The sequence below is a fragment of the Bombyx mandarina genome, chromosome 10, assembly GCF_030267445.1.
Source record: "Bombyx mandarina strain Sakado chromosome 10, ASM3026744v2".
Lineage (NCBI taxonomy): Eukaryota > Metazoa > Arthropoda > Insecta > Lepidoptera > Bombycidae > Bombyx > Bombyx mandarina.
Window position 1 is genome coordinate 12938709 of NC_143217.1, and position 12527 is coordinate 12951235.

General features: G+C 36.4%; 3 long non-coding RNA genes across 3 annotated transcripts; 1 reads left to right on the forward strand and 2 right to left on the reverse strand.

The window, feature by feature from the left end:
* Positions 1 to 1935: 1935 nt before the first annotated feature.
* On the forward strand, positions 1936 to 8344 carry LOC149502247 (uncharacterized). Its single transcript, XR_016323677.1, has 2 exons — positions 1936 to 7506; positions 7590 to 8344. It is a non-coding gene; the product is annotated as an uncharacterized LOC149502247 (long non-coding RNA).
* On the reverse strand, positions 8342 to 9242 carry LOC149502248 (uncharacterized). The gene is made up of 2 exons (XR_016323678.1): positions 8696 to 9242; positions 8342 to 8619 (listed from the first exon to the last, which is right to left on the reverse strand). It is a non-coding gene; the product is annotated as an uncharacterized LOC149502248 (long non-coding RNA).
* A 142-nt stretch (positions 9243 to 9384) lies between these two features.
* Positions 9385 to 11742, reverse strand: LOC149502249 (uncharacterized). Its single transcript, XR_016323679.1, has 2 exons — positions 10293 to 11742; positions 9385 to 10050 (listed from the first exon to the last, which is right to left on the reverse strand). It is a non-coding gene; the product is annotated as an uncharacterized LOC149502249 (long non-coding RNA).
* Between the last annotated feature and the right edge of the window lie 785 nt (positions 11743 to 12527).

Sequence of the window (12527 nt, forward strand, 5' to 3'; positions counted from 1 at the left end):
ACCGTGATGTTCCGCCCATCCAAAAAGCTAGCGATCCACTTGCAGAGACTCTCGGGATTCCGTAAGATGGTAACTTCGACAGAAGTGCCCTATGCCAGACCCTGTCGAAGGCCTTCGCGATATCAAGGCTCACGGCAAGAGCCTCGCCCTTGCTCTCCAAGGCTTCAGCCCACCTGTGAGTAAGGTATACAAGAAGATCGCCAGCTGAGCGACCGTGACGGAAACCGTACTGTCGGTCACTGATCAGCTGGCGATCTTCAAGATACTTCAGGAGTTGTGTATTTATAATTCGCTCCATCACCTTGGAAAGCAAGGAAGTTATCGCGATAGGCCTGTAGCTCGATGGGTCCGACCGGTCACCCTTCTTGGGGATAGGGTGGACATGGGCGGTCTTCCATGAAGACGGAACCCTGTTAGTGCAATAAGAGAGGCGATACAAACGCGTTAGCGCAGGTGTCAGCTCAGGGGCGCACGTTTTCAAAACCACTGCGGGGATGCCGTCTGGCCCACTCGACTTATGGACGTCCAGGAGTCGGAGCTCCCGCCTGACTGCACACTGTGTGAAGCAGATATCCGGCAGGGAGCTATCACACCGGGGGATGTTCGGTGGTGTGGCACCCCCGTCGTCCACAGTCGAGTTCGAGGCGAAGAGTTTGACCAGAAGGTCAGCCTTCTCTTTCGCGCTGTGGGCCAGACTGTCATCGGACTTGCGCAGTGGTGGGAGACTAGACCTGCAAAAGTTTCCTTCTGCAGCTTTGGCGAGCGACCAAAAAGCACGGCTCCCGGAGGGATAGCTCTTCAATCGCTCGCCAACTCTAGCAACGTGCTCCGACTTATCATATATCATCATATATCAATCACTTTGGTTTTTGCCCGAATGACCTCATTGCGTATTCGGTCTCGCAACGACAAACCAAGCATAGCTCGCTCCATAGCTCGCTGTGTAACTTTTAGTTGGTGGACTAGTCGCACAGTCAGTGTCCACGTTTCGGCTCCGTAGGTAAGCACAGATAGGACGCACTGATTATAGACCTTTGTCTTCAGACATTGTGGTATGGGCGACGAAAAGACCCCATTAAAGCCTTGCGTGTTATGTTTATTTAAATAAATATTTTTTTACTGCAACAACATTATTTTTTATTTGTTTATTTGTATTTATTTATTTATTTGTATTCCAACTTTTCTTAAAACATGAAGGTAAGAGTATATATTTACCAAAACGTGAAGGCAAGAGTACATATTTGCCGGGAAATGTACATATACATTATATCTAGTTCACATATACCTTTTACTTACCTTATATATCTACCTTATATATATACCTTAACTTTCTGGCAAATGTGCACATTTACAGGTAAAAGTGTACATTTCCCAAGAGTGTAAATTTAGCGTAACATATATCTTTATATATATATGTTGGCACACGTCAGGGATGGCTGAGCGGTAGTTTCCGTCATCACTCGTATTTGGTTGAACTCAGTTTATAAAAAGTCAATAAAACCTTTTGAATAATAATAATTGAAACTCAACACACACAACTTTCACAATGACAGGATAAACCGACAGTTTCGTTGCACATACCGACAGACCGACTGACCGACTGACTGACTGACAGAGACTCACTGACTGAGACGGACGGAATTACTGTCTGACACGGAATGCCACGACTCTGTCCACGTACCGCCATTTTATACTGTGGCGTTACGGAGTCTACCCTTCATTTTGTGATATTTATCAAAACAACATTTCATCATTTAAAATAATAATCAAAACCACCGTCTTAATATTACTAAAAGTCATTATCCACGACAACTAAAAGTCGTTATCCACGACATATATATATATATATTATATATGTCGGGGGAGATACAAAAGGAACGTTTTTAAAAAGTGTGACGTCAGCATTGCTGACGTCACACTTTTTAAAAACGGCTATCCTGCAAAAACGGGATTGAATGATTTGGAATGATTTTAAGTGTATGCGGGCCGCGTGAGCGAACACTACACTTGCATAGGTCATGACGGGGCGTATGCAAGTTTTGTAGAGTGTCACCTTATTTCTAAGGGACATTTTACTTCGCCTACATATCATCGGGTAGAAATGAGCGCTAGATAGTACGGCCGTATTTATAGGGCTTGGCACACGTCAGCGTGTTTACAAGTTTTTACAAGTATTGGAATTACAATAAAAGGGACTGTTTAACAAACACAGAGTAATTAGTTGATGACCAGATTATCCGATTATCACATTGAATCATTATTATTTTTATAATAGGTAGGTAAATAGTCATATTTGCGCCGACATATATGTTAAGGTTAATTTGGTGTGTCGATCACTTTGTTGGTGCAACTAAATAAATAAATTAAAACCAAGTAGTGCCAGCCCTAGCAAATTTCTCTATTGGCACTAATTTCGTTTCCCCTAACCCCAATTTCCAGGCGAATAGGGGTACCACTTATTTTTGCTTTTTTTGCTTAAACGGGAATGTTTATTGCGTAATTTTAAATTGGATAACAAATATATCCACCCCCAAGACTCAATTATTTTGATCCTGATATAGCATTATATACATCAAAAACTACCTTAAAATTTTGTTCATGAAGTTGGGATTTGTCTCTAATCACCCCGTTTTACCCGTAATCTGCAATAACGAAAAGTCGACACAAGCTTGGGAATATTTGGCGGGAACGCAAGGAGCGAAGCTGTTGAATGTAGAGGTGTAAACCATAGATAATAATAAACTGCGTATCGTGACATAGACTTCTTTATTTACTCTACCAATCAGTATTCGTTACGATTTTATCGTTCCATTACTCGTTACTTTTTATATCGACTAACATAAAACAACGCATTAAGTCGTTTAGCGTATTGCGTACGGTATGGCATTGACGTCGCGTCCTTGGAACTGTGTGGAAAACTTAAGTATACGATACACACGCTCACGTGGCCCGTACACACATTAATTCTCTCTAGGTTATCCAATCCCGTTTTTGCAGGATAGCCGTTGGAGCGCCGTGGTATGCGAGGAGTGTAGATCTTCACGATAACTTAAATCTAGAACTGATACCTACGTAAGTTTATTAGAGAAGCGTCAGAACACTACTTTGGAAAAGCAGCGCGGCTCGATAATCCTCTTATCGTGGCCACTGCGAACTACATATCCGACCTAGGCAGTGGGAAAAGCAAAGTCGCCTTCGCCCAAAACATGTCCTGTGGGATCCCCTGAATCCACTCTCGGTGCTCTTAGGCTCTTCAAGCACCGGTCACCGTCCTCGTCAAACTCGTCGACTCCGAGACGAAGAGTTCGACGTGCGAACTAACCCATAGACACAACCCACTGAGTTTCTGACCGGATCTTCTCAGTGGGTCGCGATTTCGATCCGGTAGTGGATTTGGTAGGGCTAGTGTTAGCAATTCTTTCATGTTGAGCCCGTGGGCTCACCTAACAGTCCGTGCGAAGTTGGAGTAGCCCCTTCGGCTACCAACGATTAGGTAGGGAAAAAAAAGATAAACACCTGGTTGTTCATTCGTTGGGGGATCCAATTTACATACCTGGCACATGGGGATCAGGACTAAACACTATCTATCGTTATATCTCTCCCGACGTTCCATCTCCGCTTGAGATGAAACTCGGGTCAAGGTAAGGTAAGTAGGAAGGGATCCCACAGTTAACACTACATCCTCCTGAGGATGCTCAGCCAACGGGTCGTCCAGACAACAGTCGACGATTCGATACCAGCTGGCACGCTATGGCAGCATGTCAAATCATCACGGCACACAGTGGGTCGATTCTATGATTTTAGTGACTTAGGGACCAACTTTGTTTTTTTATAATTTTTTTTATGCAGATAGATAGAGCTCGTTAATCTCAATAATAATTGTTTTGGGTAAAAATTACAAAAACTTTATAGTTTGGTCAGAAAAATGTGTTTTGTGATTTTTTTGTATGGAGCGGGTCACATTAAATTAAATTCCTGCTAAGTACCGCGAGGTCCCGCTTTGAAACTTTATTTTCCTTATACCTTGTCTAGTCTACTATCATTTGATGCTATGAACATGTGCATAAAGTTGCAACTCTGCCAAATAAATGGATCGAAAAAAATTAATAAATACATAGAATAAAAGCCTTTATATTTTTTTTCGTAAGTGCTTTTAAGTTAAATTTGATATGGATTAGTAAGTAAAAGCACGTAATGATACCCATAATTACATAATACCTAACAACAATACATTTAGTAGGTCTCTAATTATGCAATCTCTCTAAATATTATATATTTTGTTTCACCTTTCGATCTTTGGGTCAGAAGACGAAAGAAGATTGTGTAAAATATCCTCATTAGTCGACGTTCTACTTCTCATTCTTGAATAACATCTCTCTGTATATTTCCGAAAATCTTTATTGCGAGCTTCCGCTGCCTCTTCCGAGAGTTTACCTATACGAATGGCACCAAAGTTCTTCATTATTATATATCACTGCCATGTGCCAACAATTTATGGATACTCGAAGGCATATATAATACCAGGGATATACATTAACATACAATTCTGCAGTATATCTAAAAAATTCCGAAAAATTGGAAACGCGCTCTCCAGATGCAAAAGAGTGAAGAATCACGTGAAGCCTCTCTATTAAATCTTTACGTATTCCTGTTATGCGGGCTGTTTCTTCTGCATCCCTGAAAAATCTTCTGGCAGTATTGCCATCATTGGTTGTTCCTACTCCTTGCTTGACAACATCTATAAGTAAACCGCATTCCTTTTTAAACGCTTGCTGTATAGCGCTCTTTCTGATTGATATTTTTTCTTTGTCATCCCCCCTTGCAACCCCATTTCTTGAAGTCCAAACGATAAGACGCAAACAAAAAGTGTCATATAAAAAATAATCTCACAGGAAACTACATACGATGAAAAAATTGTGAAGTAATAAAATTATATTTACCGATATGAAGTAAGCACTCCATGCATCGTATCCAGGCATGTAAAGATGGCATTCCATACTGGAATATTTCTTCATTATTTTCTCTTTGATAAGCAAGTCACTCCAAAAAACTTTGACGGTTTTGCTTTGCAAATATCACAGACAGCAGAAAATGTTTCTGAAAAATATGAGGTTATTTTGCCGTCTATCATCATCATGTGCAATTGATGCTTAACTTCAACTTGTTTGATTTTTGATGGCTGAAGTCTTTCTATTTCTTCTGTTATGCTAGCTTTTATAATTGTCACTGTTGACTGCGTTTCTTTTGTAAATTTAAACATTATTGGACGGCAATAAAAAGTTGATGAGGTCGTTTTCCCAAACAATTGTTCCATCAAATTTCTGAAGCCTTATAGGAACTAGACTGACCATGAAAATAGATGAATCATCAAACTCTGTTTCAGTTTTTTGTTTATAATTACTTTGACCTGGGGCTCTATCAAAGCCTATTTGCTTATAAGCAGTAGCTCTCTTGCAGAGTCCAAATCCGAAGTAATCACATCTAAAAGCCTATATAGCGCCAAGTTTAGTAATGCTTGCATTTTAATAGCAGCTCCTTCTTCTGTAATAATTACCTCGTCTTTCCCTGGATAACATTTGGTCTTTTCTTGCTTAATTTTATATTAAGAAGGGTATAAATCAGACCCATTTTCACTTGCTGCTTCTCTTAGGTTTATATACTGCCACTTAATTTAAGTGAAACTAATATTGCCTTATCAGGAGAATATGTACTACTTTTCACTTTACTTGTAATTAAATACTCATTAACTTTTTCTAGATCTTCGGGGTGATTTGACAAGTGGTTCATTATTTCTCCTACATCTTCATTTCTAGTGTTTCTCAAACTAGTAATTGTAGTAGCTTTCATTTCATCCGGGGATAACGAAAGCGATTGGTAAATTTGTTCAATGCGTCTTCGTTTTTGCCTGGATCCCAATTCTTCAAAAGGTTTTCGAGGTGCAAAAATAGATGTCGAGGCTTCTGTAGTACATTTGAGGGTGGTACATTTTCAACATCTTCAGTATTAGAAATCTCGAGCCTTTCATGTGCAGTGTTGATAGCTTCAGGTATCATTCCTTCGGGCTAGTTTATTGCACATTCTAACCAATCACATTTTTTCTTATAAACTGTGCTAACATGCGACTACTTCGTTTCCATATTGCACTTATATTTGAACAAAATTGCGTACTGAATTTTTGGAGCTCAACATTTTTCTCTTCGGTCACGTTTATTTGATTTTGTAGGAATTGAAAGAGTTTTTTATTATCAGACAGCGACTGTAGTTGCTCTCTTAAAATCATAAATAATCCTAAATTGTTAACAAAATTATCAATTATTACGGAAACAGCAAGATCACAACGACAATCACGAGATGTTAGTAGTAGTACGAATAAACGAACACTAGTTAGTATATAATAAACATGGTCACTTTATACTTTCAGAGACAAACAAATGTTTACTATATTTTCTACTACCCAGTAATGGCTACTTAACTAATTATCCTCATTAAATAATGTTAACTATCTTAATAATTAGAGAGATTGCTTAATTAGAGACCTACTAAATGTATTGTTGTTAGGTATTATGTAATTATGGGTATCACTACGTGCTTTTACTTACTAATCCATATCAAATTTAACTTAAAAGCACTTACGAAAAAAAATATAAAGGTTTTTATTCTATGTATTTATTAATTTTTTTCGATCCATTTATTTGGCAGAGTTGCAACTTTATGCACATGTTCATAGCATCAAATGATAGTAGACTAGACAAGGTATAAGGAAAATAAAGTTTCAAAGCGGGACCTCGCGGTACTTAGCAGGAATTTAATTTAATGTGACCCGCTCCATACAAAAAAATCACAAAACACATTTTTCTGACCAAACTATAAAGTTTTTGTAATTTTTGCCCAAAACAATTATTATTGAGATTAACGAGCTCTATCTATCTACATAAAAAAATTTATAAAAAAACAAAGTTGGTCCCTAACGGCCGTTTTCAATAACGTATCTGAGTTTTCGGATAGATAGCTATCTCCGAATATCAGCAAGAGCGTATCTATCCTTAGTTTGCGTTTCACAATCACGGATAAGTGCTATCTCTCTTTAACCAACAGTAGATAGCTTCTTCCCTCCGATTTATCCGAGCCTCTTGATACGTTTCGTTCTACTACAAATACGAAACAACATCAGGATCAAGACTTATTTTATTTTATTCTAAATTATAACTATAATTTAACCAGCATATTGTAGACTATCATAAACACATTTGTTTATAACAAAAAGTAATAAAAACATATGTAGATTTTTTTAAATTGGACGTATTGCTATTTTTATCCTAGTCGAAATTATGAAACGAAACGTTTTGACAGTCCGTTTGCCAATAAGCAGTGATCAGTTTCTTTTGTTTGTTTTTCTATTGTTTACCTACTATATTAGATGATGACTTACCTCCAAAACGCTTTAAAACTTTCGTTTATAATTCTAAGTGTGTAATTAAAGAGCTACAGTGAAATAAAATGAATTCTGTAAGTATCTATGAACTACATTGATAATAATAATTTTACTTTGAAAACTTTGAGTTCAAGTTTAGAAAATATATCTTTTTCAGTCAAGAAAGGCAGCACCCATGACAAAAGATGAGACGATGACTCTAGCAGAACTTGTGGCGGCGAAAAAACATTTCAATAATAAGGCAACAAATGCCACAAACAATAAATTGAAGGAGCAGGCTTGGCAAACCCTTGTAAATGATTTTAATTCGTCGATTCGTCGTTTCCCACGAACTCCATCGCAGCTTCGACTAAAATGGGAAAACTTAAAGAACGCTACGGCAACATAAGAAACAACCTTAGTAAGGTTAGTATAATTAGTTGATTGTTTGTCTCTAATAACACATTGATAAACATGATTTTTTCTTCAGGTTGCCGTAGTATTTGAAATAATTATGCTCTTTGTTACAGGCTGGAGGTGGTAAGGATTGCAGATGAAATTTTGGATAAAGCATGCACATTGTTGTAGGTCACATATAATATTTTTAACACTTTTACAGCCAAGCGGAAACAAGGTGGAAGAAAAGAAATGCAAGGCTAGCATAGGGACAATGCATTAGCAGAATATCTAATAGCAAAAAAGAGACTTGACTTGGAAAATAAAGAAAAGGGTAGCAAAAGTTAAGTTAGATTTAGATAATATAAAAAATTAAAAATTACTTAAAAGGAATATTAAATTTCATAAATTAAGTAGGCAATAATAATTTTATGTTAGATAGTTTTTTAAGTATATGTACAAATTCTAAATTAAATATCTTGCATGTACTAACTACCATGTAATTATCATTTTGGAAAATAAAAAATAGTCAAATTATCTTTGGAGTTTATTTTATAAATTATCTTTGGAAGCAATTATTTATAAGTACATAGTTGTATTTCAGATGTAAGTTTTGAAAAATTGTTATGAACAATTATATTATTTTCCTGTAATGTATCTGCGACTGAAATTTCTGATTCTAATTCTTCTAAATTCATACTTCTGACGATATTATGCAGCATGGCAGCTATAATAACAGCTTGCATATTTTCTAGTTTTAATCTACTTTTCAATGATATACAGGGAGTCTTCTTTTACAAACACCAATGCATCTGAAAATTATACATTATTCGCTTAAATTATTTTACAATACAGTATAACAAGCTCTTAACTAAAAAAAAAGATTACCTCTCTATAGTATTTCTTGTTTTAATATGTGATTCATTTTAAATCGTTCCGATTGAGTATGTGGGTTAATTAATCACGTTAAAAGATAGGGTTGTGGGGATAGCCTCTATCGGCAAGCAAATAGCAATTTCCAAGTCCACCTTGTTATCAATGTTCTCTTGATATGTAGATAATTTATTATAATAGTGTCATATTAAATTCATATAAACACCTAAATATATAATATAAATAAATAAAAATATAATAATCTAATATATAAAATTCTCGTGTCACAGTTTTCGTTGCCATACTCCTCCGAAACGGCTTGACCGATTTTGATGAAATTTTTTGTGCTTATCTGGTATCTATGAGAATCGGCCAACATCTATTTTTCATCCCCCTAAATGTTAGGGGTAGTCCACCCCTAAATTTATTTATTTATTTTTTAGACAAAATTTTTAATTTCAATTTTTTTATGATACAACATACAAAAATACATACAATCCTCAATTTTCACCCTTCTACGACCAACACTTATTTTTTATTTGCTAATTAAAAACTTTAAATTTTTTTGCGAGGATTTTGTTCTTTATTTTGTCATGACGTAGAATAAAAAAAATCATATTACTCTGAAATTTTCACCCCTCTACGATCAATCCCTATTTTTTATTTGTTAATTGTAAACTTTAATTTTTTTGGCAAGATTTTCATTTTTATTTTTATTTTGTCATGAATTAAAATAAAAAATCTGATGTTACTCTCAATTTTTCATCCCTCTATGATCAACCCCTATTTTTTGTTAATTATAAACTTTAATTTTTTTGGCAAGTTTTTTATTTAGTTTTATCATGACTTAAAATAAAAAAAATCATATTACTCTCAATTTTCACTCTTATACGATCAACCCCTATTTTTCCATCCGCAATAAGGTTGCAAGATGGCAATCAAATATTATAATTGTAGTACGATAAATTCTTATTCAGAGTTTATAATTTCAAGTTCCTTTAATTATGATTTTTTTAAAATTGAATTTGATCTCCCGCGCTCGCCGGTCGACTACTGATCAACTATCAATCGATCAGCTATCCCCACCAGGTGTCACCACTGATCCAGCAAACATCACGTAGTAGGGATGGGGACGAAGCCGGTCTCCTGTCTTACTTACTCACTATACATCATAGATTATACACTTAATATATTTGAGAGCTATACAATACTATACATTTTTCAGCCAGGAATGGTTAATTATAGTTGTATCATGAGTAGACCCAGGCCATCAAGCAACAACATTTTGAAACATCAATGATGCATTGCACACAAATTACACATTCAAAATACTCTTTTTCTATTTCTAAATTCCTCTCCTATATTTGAATCTGTAACACAAATATAAAATGTAGAGGTATTAGTGTGTAATAAGAATGAAGGTAAATAGCCTACCAGGTTATTGTATTAGTATATGAATGTCATTTAGGGCACCATGGGAATCCAGCAGTATTATAGAATTCCTGTTGAGTGTGATTTTGTAACACAACAAAAATTAGGTATAATTTTGCTATTGCTATAAACAAATATAAGTTGTAATAACGAGTACTTTTATGGTTAAAATTTATCTTACCTTTTTGACGTTACACTCAAATATGGTCTCATTAAATTAATCAATTCATTCACAACACCTTTGCTCAGAAATCTATAGTCAAATTCGTAATTATTGATCTTCGCCATGTAATTCAGACGATCTTTATTTTCCTAACCATATGATATCGGCCTCACTATCACTATCTGCATCACAATCCATTATCATTTGAAATAATTCCATATCACTATCATCACTGCTACAATATGCCAATATGAAGAGAAACAATTATTAAATTATAGCGATTTACTTTCGAAAGATAAACATGTAACCGGCCGATTTTGACAGATAAGCGAATGCCCATACTAGAGATAGCGCCGCCTACCGGAGAGTTACTTAAAACTCATATTGAAACGGAAGTAAGCACGATTTGTATGAGCGTTCTATCTTTAGCAGGTTATCCGTCCTCCCGACGATGGATAGATAAATCCGATAGGAACTGCTGCCCGTCGATAGGTTATTGGAACGTAAGTAAGGACAAAAATATAGATTTGTCTATCTTTAGTAACCGAAACTAGGGATAGATAGGTTATTGAAAACGGCCGTAAGTCACTAAAATCACAGTATCGACCCACTGTGCGGCAGTCCCACGGACGGACCACGATACCGTAGAGCCACAGGTCCGCGGGACCGTAGTCGTGCCTTGGCGCACTAGAATGTAAGCAGCGCGCCAGGCCACCTACCAAACGTGCATTTTTGAGCTTTCTGAACCAGGCTTGTGTAAATATTAATCTATATTTAGTTGGATGTAATAGGTCAATTACTTAAAACTATAACTTTTTATGTTGTCCAGTTGGAGCACCGGGTATTGAATACTGCAGAGGGTCCTACAAACCAGTTCGAAAAGGAATGGCAGCGAGTAGCGAACGAGGCGCGCGCGTACGTCGTGTGTACGCTTCGGTGGGTGCGGGTGAACTGCGGCGTCCGAAAAGGCAGTCGTTTGAGTCACGCTGGGACCCAACAACGAGAACCCCTGATTCGCAGATTGAATAGTTTCAGCGTGCGATCAGGGCTGCTGCCGGCGCGGTAGGCGCTTGGGTTGCTATAAACTGTAATTTAATATCCATTTGACGCAAAACTACTGAATTTCCCATGAATTTACTGTAGAATAAAATGCGAGTAACGAAATCTATTCCCGAGTGATGTTTTGGTGTTCGGTATTAGATGGACTGCCCGTTATTCGATACCGAATACATAGTTACGGCTTGCTTGCTACAGGTCTAAGTAAATTGCTTTATTTTCTTTTTGAATTTAGTCTTCCTTCAGCTTTAAATGTGATTGGTAATCAGAATATTAGTGTTTTATTAACTATTTAACATTTGTGAAAGTACCTACAAAAATGTGGAAAAATGAAATAAAGCCGTTGGAAATAAAGCTTCCCGGGTTCTTCCAAAAAAAAATCCATTGAAAAAGTCTCAATAAAAAACTACTATTTGACTGCTACTTCTTTCTTCGCATCTCCCCTCGTTTCATATAATTTCAACCCGATTGATTAAAATCTCAAATGAAAAGCTTATTACATTTGGCTGAATTTAGTCGACTGAATTCAGAAGCAAATTTAGAAGCTTCTGACTACATTGTTCTAAATTCAGTTACTGAATCAATTGTTAGTTTAAACGCGACGAAGTAAGACGTGTCGTGTGCGTAAGAGGATGGCCCCAGTATTGTCTAGACAACAACAAATTTTTTGTTCTTTTTTGTTTTATTTTGTTCTTGTTTTTTGTTTCAATTTCTCAGAATAAAAAAAATAAAAACAAGAATATCGGTGAAGAAATATTTATTGTTGTGTGGAATGTTAGCAAATATGAACATTATGAGTGATTTAGAACCAGCTGACTTCAAAAATTATCTATAAATGGATTCGATCTCCTTTGACCTAATATTAAATCTTGTGGCACCGTTTATTCAAAAGCAGGATACTATCCTACGATAGTCTATTATATATCTATTATATAACTACATATTACATATCTAATCCTACGATAGTATTCTGCGAAGCACTGCTCTTGCTAGGGCGGTGTTAGCAATTCTCCGGTTTGAGCCCCGCGAGCTCACCTACACAAGCTAGGGTACGCTGAAATAGCCTCTCAAGGCTATCAGCATAGGTAGGGAAAAACGATAGTATAAGTCCAAAAGAAAAATTGGTTGTAACATTATGATTTCTTGCAACAGGAAATTCGTATCAAGATCTAAAATTTTATTCTTCAATATCCCAAC